Below are 8177 nucleotides of genomic sequence, written 5' to 3'. Positions count from 1 at the left end.
GCAGCTTCTGATTTGCTCTGGCCCCCTGGCTCCCACCTTTATGAACTCTTAACCTGTGTCTTCTCATTCCTTTGTCGCCACTTTGCCACTGGAATTCGGGTACCCTACGGGTGGTGTTAAGGCTGGTCCCCAACGGTAAGGCCAACCATGGGTGCTGCAGACCCATAGCAAACCCCAGGGGGAAGGATAAAGCTCTGTTATGGAGGTGGATGCTATTTTGATTGTGCGTCCTGGTCACATGTTATTAGTCAGTCCAAGGGTTTGGCCACATTGTTGAAGAGGTAATCATCCCATATCGTGGGAGATAGTGCAGGGTGTACTGTTACTGTGTTTTTCAGTGCATAGAAGTCTTGACCCATTACCTGGATTTACGCTGCCATCAGCCATCCTATGCCATCGTGTATGGCATATCCTGTAGTGGGGGTGGCGTTAACCTGTTTATGAAACAGAAGGAAAATATGTTTATGTGTTTTCTCAGAGGTGGGGAACTCATGGTAAGTGCTGCTCTAATCATAGAAGGGAAACAGGTTAGTATTTTTACCCCAAGTATAAAAATACTCAAGTGCTCAGGTTAGCAGTTTGTATGCACCATGGCAAGCCTGTGATTAAAGAAAGGGGTGGCACCCTGCAGATCCAACAGTCTTCTATTTTAGAGGTAACTCACCAGCTGTGCCCATTCAGCAAACAGGTTAGTTTTAGCAAAGATAAAGAACGTACTTATAACTGTACAATTCATTAACAATTTATGTTAACAGAAGGGTGTTACTTATTTGTATGATTTTTCTTTAATAAATAACTTTAGGTCCTCTTGGTTTACATGACCAAGCAGTCCGGTTGTCTGAGGCATCAGGTTCAGGAGGAGCTGCCTTCACCTCAGTGTGATGTATCCATGGTCTTACTCCATCCAATCTGACAGATGAATGGATGGTTGAGTTACTGTCTACTTTTTGGCTAGCTGTTGGTCTGGCCCTTGATTTCTCTAGGATTTTAGTAGCACTTTATTTTCAGTTCATAAAAGTCTTGACCCATTACCTGGATTTACACTGTCCTCAACCGTTCTATGCCATAATGTATGGGAAAGTAGAAAGGGTGAATGAGTATTATTTAATTTAAAATTTTTAGGGTTTTAAATTACACAAAAAGTCTATAAGCATTTATCTCATTTATATGTACTCAGTATTTTCTCATTTTTAACAGCTTATCTAGATTACTACTGCAAACTGAGATATCACATAAAGTTGGTCATTATTTAAAGTTATTTCCCTGTTAACCATTTTTACAGTCTGAATATCAGATATGCATCTAACTAAGAACCTTAAACACTGGGCATTTTGCCAGTAACTCAGAAGATTTAGCTGTTAAACTAACAATTGTAAATTTTATTTTTTAAAAAAAAAATTGCACAAAGATTACTCTGTTTTCAGTTGGGTTTATAGTCTCAGAACCTTTGTGCCAAACTATGACACCTTAAAACATTTAGCCAAGGCAACTATAAAACTATAAAACTTATTAACCCAGACAAAAATGTATGCTGACAATTCTGAAGACATTTTAATCTTACTAATGATTTTAAAACCAGTTTTATTGTGTGAACTTGAAAAGCATTTGTACTTACCTAATTTATAATTACTCATCTACTTATAAGGTCATTTGGTAGCATGCTAGAGCAACACATAACAATACATGTTACATACATGTAATAATGCAATCACATAAACATATCTAAATATGTATACACATATATACAAACAAAGATCCAATAGCTTTTACCTTAGAGTTCTAGCCATAAGATAGCAATACAGACTCACCATTTTATAAAAGACAGCTGTATCCAAATTTTTTTTTTTTTTTTTTTTTTTTTTTATGAAATGGAATCTGTTTACATGGCTAAACTTTGTTTGCCCTGATAGGTAATCCAAGAAAAAGGGTGGATCAAAATTTTGGGTAAAACAGTTTTTATGGCAGTTTTAATTTTTAAAAACCTCTTTTACCTTTTTTAAATTAAGTTTTAAAGGAGTTTGCAATGTTTATATTTTAGCCAGAACTAGCTGAACTGTATAAGAATAAAAAATTATCTACATTACTTTGAAACAGTGAGTTTTATCTCAACATCAGTAGCTTACTAACAGTAGAGTCAGCACAGGCTGAAAACAAAAGAGAAACATAAATAGAGACTTTAGAAGATTCTGCTTAACTTTATAGTTGCAGGTTAACCATTTGAGCTCTGAATTTTTATTGCTGTAATTTTCCCATCAATTTAAAATGTGTACAAAAACGGCCATAGATATGTAACCAGCTGGATTCCCAGATAGTCTAGAAAAGAATTCTCACACATTCTCCTCCCCACAAAGCTTGACACAAGTGTCTAAAATATTCTAAAGTCTCAGAGTTACAAAATTGGTGGCCAAAATGATAAAACCTGCTTTTCCCCTAGCAAGAAGAGTAGCCTATCTTGCTGCCCTCTGATAATCAGTTGGACCTGGTCTTGGCTGGTGGGATGGAAACTGCCAAAGCATCCTCAGAAGGATACGAATCACTAAACAGACAAAAACCACAGATGGATCCAGTGTAGACAGAGTGTTCCAGACTGGTACTCAGGGTATTTTAGAGAAAAGTCCTGAGATCTTGTCTCAAACCCAGATGGGACCATGGAGTGACCTGCATTAGGTCCTGATAGCTGGAAAGCCCAGATAGCAAAGACAGAGGATTTTTGGATGCACTCTGGTTGCCCAGTTCTTGAAGCCCATCAGCTTCCCAGATGTGGCTTTCCTCACTCCAACACAGTATTATAGCAGCTGATGCCATGAAGAAGAGAGAAGGGCAAATCCCCAAGACAAACAGTATTGACGGTTGTTGGGAATTCCGTAAGGTCCCAACTGCAGGGTCAGCTAGCCATAAGCAGCTAGCATTTGCAAGTGACTGCTGTACTGCCTGGTAGCATGAATGGGTAAGTTCTGGCATCTGCTGTGCCCAATTGCTCCATTCATTGGAAACCAGGTGTACAGGCTGAGCTGCTCAAAACACACAGTTTGTAACATGGGGCACGAAATTTGTAACCAGCTAAAATCCACTGCTTGCCACTCAAAGGCTGAAAACACAAGTAAGGTGTTGTGAAAGAAACGCAATTTTATTAATTAAATGCAAGTGGTTGGGGAATGGCCAAGCTCATGCCTTAAAAGTCCAGTCTTTCTTTTTGGGTTGACTGAGGGGGTTTAAGAAGGAAAACTTGGTGTGGGACATATGTGTGGGAGTGATACAGGAAAATGCAGATCTGTATGTCTTGTTCCAATGGATATCTTGAGTAATTGCCCATCCAGAGAAATAGTTTGTGTCATCCTGATTTTGGCCCAATTAGTGGTGAACTAATTGTAACTCTCCCTAAGTGAGAGGATTATGCAGCTGGGTCTCTATGTCTGGGCTGTTTTATAATTAGCCCCGGAATTTCTAAGCAAACACATAATTAGATATGCAAGCACTGTGCATGGAAGTACCTGGTGGGAAAAGGAAATACAAAGAGTTTTAAAGTACAAGGCTACGTTCTGAGATTGGGAAGTGTATTAGCAAGTTTTCATGCTACTAATAAAGACATACCCCAGACTGGGTAATTTATACAGGAAAAAGGGTTTAATGGGCTTACAGTTTGACATGGCTGGGAGGCCTCACAATCATGGTGGAAGGCAAGGAGGAGCAAGTCACGTCTTACATGGATGACAGGCAAAGAGAGAGCTTGTGCAGGGATACTCCCCCTTTTTTTTCTTTTTCTTTTTCTTTTTGAGACGGAGTCTCTGGATTGCAGCAGGCAAAGAGAGAGCTTGTGCAGAAACCCCCACCTTTTTTTTTTTTTTTTTTTTGAGATGGAGTCTTGCTCTGTCACCCAGGCTGGAATGTAGTGTGCGATCTCGGCTCACTGCAACCTCCCCCTCCCAAGTTCAAGCAATTCTCCTGCCTCAGCCTCCTGAATAGCCAGGATTACAGGCACACGCCACCACTCCCGGCTAATTTTTGTATTTTTAGTAGTGACGGGGTTTCACCATGTTGGTCAGGCTTGTCTCGAACTCCTGACCTCGTGATCTGCCTGCCACGGCCTCCCAAAGTGCTGGGATTACAGGCCTGAGCCACAGCGCCCAGCCAAACTCCCCTTTTTAAAACCATCAGATCTTGTGAGACTTATTCACTATCATGAGAACAGCATAGGAAAGACCTGACCCCTTGGTTCAATCACCTCCCACCAGGTCCCTCCCACAACACATGGGAATTCAAGATGAGATCTGGGTGGGGACACAGCCAAACCATATCAGGAAGGAAAGGGAAAAAAGTTTTAAGATGCATTTGAAGACTGAGACACTCGGTTACAGATGTATGTAAATGGATGTTCATAGTTGCATTGTTGATAACAGCAAAATTTGCATTTATCAGTTGGACTGACAAAATGTTTGATGGCTTATCCATTCAGCGGAATACAGAGTGAAATGAGAGGAGGTAAATTTATAATTATTGGCATTGGTAGTTACTCAGAATAAGTTTAGGAAAGTGGGCAGAGACAGGATTTTGTGTGAATGTGTATATATGTGTATGTGATGTGTGTATGTATGTATGCATATGATCTTGTTACTTTAAGGGGGCTAGTGTAGTAATTTTTAACATTTTTGTAATGTTTTGTAAATGTTCTAAAACTTTTATTTTGAATTAATTCTAAACATTAAGAAAAGATGCAAGAATAATACAAAAGAATCCCACATATTCTTGGGGTCTCTAATGTGATTGCAGTTAAACCTGTTCATTTCCACATCTACTGCCTGAACTGAGAGAACGACACAGCTTTGGTTCCTCAGGCATGTGACCTCTTCAGCATGGTGACTTCACAGAAACTGGACATTACATGGTGGCTCAAAGCTAGTATCCAGATAAAAGCCAGCGCAAGTACTATGGCCTTTCCTAATCTAGCGTTGGAAGTTCCAACATTACTTCTGCCTCAGTTCGTTGAGACAGTGAAAAGCCTATCCACAATCAAGGGGGTAGGAAAATAATCTGTAAACATATTTTAAGACCATTGTAAGTTGATACAGTAATGTTTCCTAATCTACAGTTTATTCATTTTCCACAGTCATCCTATAATGTTTATAGCATTTTCTATTTCAGGGTCCAATCTAAAATGTGTCATGCCCTGCATTTCATTGTCATGTTTCTTTAGTCTTTAACCTAGATCAGTTCCATAGCCATTTTTTCTTTCATGAAATGAGCCTTTTTGAAGACAACAAGCTATTTTGTAGAACAACCCTAAATTTGAGTCCTCATGATTAGATTCAAGTTAAATGTTTGTAGATTGAGTATTGCATGAATAATGCATACTTCTCAGTGCATCACAATAGGAAACACATGATGTGTTTTGTTGGTGTTAGCATTGATAACTTGTATAAACTGGTGTCTCCCAGGTTTTTCCACTAAAAAATGGCTATTTTGGCTTTGAAATTGATAAGCAATTTGCAGGAAGATCTTTGAGCAATTTGTGTGGAAGATCTCATCTTTCACCCACTGGTTTTAGTGTTCATTGATGATTCTTGTCTGAATCAATTATTATTGTGATGACTGCAAAATGATGACTTTCTGACTCTGTCATTCCTTCTATTTTTAGGAATTGGCATCCTACTGTTTGTTAGAAGAGCTTTTCCTTCCCCTACCCCCATATCTCTCTACCTGTCTGTCGTCCATATGAACCTTTGTTTTCTGGTACAATAATATATTAGGTTTATCTTGTATATTCCCTGTCCCAGCCACAGAGCTCTGATTGCTTTTAGTGGGGAATGATACTTAGAAACCAAGATCTGGGTGCTGTGCATACTAATCATTATTGGGATAATAGTCGTGTGTGTGTGTGTGTGTCTGTGCAAAATAATGATCCCTCTCATTTTAAATAAGTATTGCAGGATTCTTGCTAAGGTATTTTCCCATTCCATATTTACTTCTTTCTCTAAGAGTCAGAAATTGGCTCCCAGCATCATCAGTATGTTTACTCATCTGTTCAGTTCTCCAGTACATGGCAACTAGTTTTGGAGTTGCTAAATAACATGAATGCACATAACAAACTTTGTTAGTGTTCATGATTTGTTTGCAGATCTTTTTCTCTTTAGACCAAGTATATATAGATAAAATTCTTTATTCAGGCCAGGCGCAGTGGCTCATGCCTGTAATCCCAGCACTTTGAGAGGCCAAGGCAGGAGAATCGCTTGAGCTCAGGAGTTTCAGACTAATCTGGGCAACACAGTGAGACCGTCTTTACAAAAAATTGGCTGGGCATGTTGGTGCATGCCTGTAGTCCCTGGTACTCAGGAAGCTGAGGCGGATTGGTTGAGTCCGGCAGGTTGGGACTACAGTGAACTAAGATTGCACCACTGCACTCCAGCCTGGTCAACTGAGACCTGTCTCAAAAAAATAAATAAATAAAAATAAAAAAAATAAAAAAAGCCAGACAATCTCCTGCTGCAAATGACAGGATTTTATTATTTTAATGGCTGGACAATATTGTGTGTGTATATACCACATTTTCTTTCTCCTGTCATTTGTAGCAACATGGATGGAACCAGAGGATATTGTTAAGTGGAATCATCCAGGCATAGAAAGACACATTTTACATATTCTCATTCCTATATGGGAACTAAAAATATTGATCCCAAGGAGGAAATGATTTAGAATGGTGGTTATCAGAGGTTGGGATGGACAGGGGTGAGGGAAAGATGGAGAGGTTAGTTAATGGGTACAAAAATATGATTAGATAGAACAGTGTCAGTAACACTAGAACTTATTTATTCTATCTAATCAATAACACAGTAGGACAACTACAGTTAATAATTTATTGTATATTTCAAAATAAATAGAAGATTTAGAATGTTCCCAACACAAAGAAATGATAAATGTTTGAGGTAATGGATATCCCAATTACCATGATTTGATCATTATACATTGTATGTGCACAAATCAAAATATCACATGCATCCCATAAATATATAGAACTATTAATATATTAATAAAAACTATTTCAAGTGTTTATTTTTAGAAAAAAATATTAATTCTACTCTGGAAAAATGTGTATACTTTAAAAGATTCTCCAGAAGGTTGATGCATGGTTCAAATGGCAAACCATAACCCACAGTACCGCTATGAATATTTATTTAGATATGATGTATTTAGGAAAATGAAAAGTCTCTACATGACTAAGAGCAAAAAGAGGTTCAGAAAATAGCTGCTTTAGAAGTGCACAGAAAAGGGAGTGTGATATGAGAATGTTAACTGAGCATTTTTTCTTTAAGTAAATTTCCTCAGTAGGTTGGAATGAACAAATATGGGAATCAACTCAACCAGAAGGGCAGAGGTGAGGGAATTACAGAATTGACCCAGAGCCCTATTTCAACCAAACCTAGTCCTGTCCTACCTGTATTCTTTTTGTTGTTTGTTTTGTTTTGTTTGAGATGGAGTCTCACACTGGTCACCTGGGCTGGAGTACAATGGTGCCATCTCGGCTTATGGCAACCTCCGCCTCCCGGGTTCAAGCGATTCTCCTGCCTCAGACTCTTGAGTAGCTGGGATTACAGGCACCCGCCATCACACTCGACTAATTTTTGTATTTTTAGTAGAGATGGGGTTTCACCATGTTGACCAGGCTGGTCTCGAACTCCTGACCTCGTGATCCACCCGCCTCAGCCTCCCAAAGTGCTGGGATTACAGGCATAAGCTACCGTGCCCAGCCTCTTCTTTTTAATTATGCATGCCAATAAATTTTGTTCCAGCTAGTTGGAGTGTGATTTTCTATTTCTCACAATTGAAAACATCTTGATTTAAACAACCATGAGCTCCAGCAGCCCACCCTAGTAATCTGGTGGTGACAAAGCAGAGCATTATTGGCCCTGTATTTCTTTTTTTGTTTTTATCTTTTTTATTTATTTTTTCTTTTTCATTTATTGGCCCTGTATTTCTGATGGTAGCATGAAACAAGATATCATGGAACTTAAGTACTCATTGTCCTGGAAGGTAAGGTTCAGGACAAAAAAAACCAGTGGGAAACTTTCTGCCACCTCCACTAAATAATACACCTGAGTAAACCCTTCATCCAATTACTATGATTTGATCATTACACACTGCATAACGTGTAATGGTGTCTGAGAAGTGTGGGGTGTTGTCCAAAA

This window comes from Papio anubis, unplaced genomic scaffold (assembly GCF_008728515.1).
Source record: "Papio anubis isolate 15944 unplaced genomic scaffold, Panubis1.0 scaffold66, whole genome shotgun sequence".
Classification (NCBI taxonomy): Eukaryota; Metazoa; Chordata; class Mammalia; order Primates; family Cercopithecidae; genus Papio; species Papio anubis.
Note: the sequence above shows the minus strand (reverse complement) of the source record.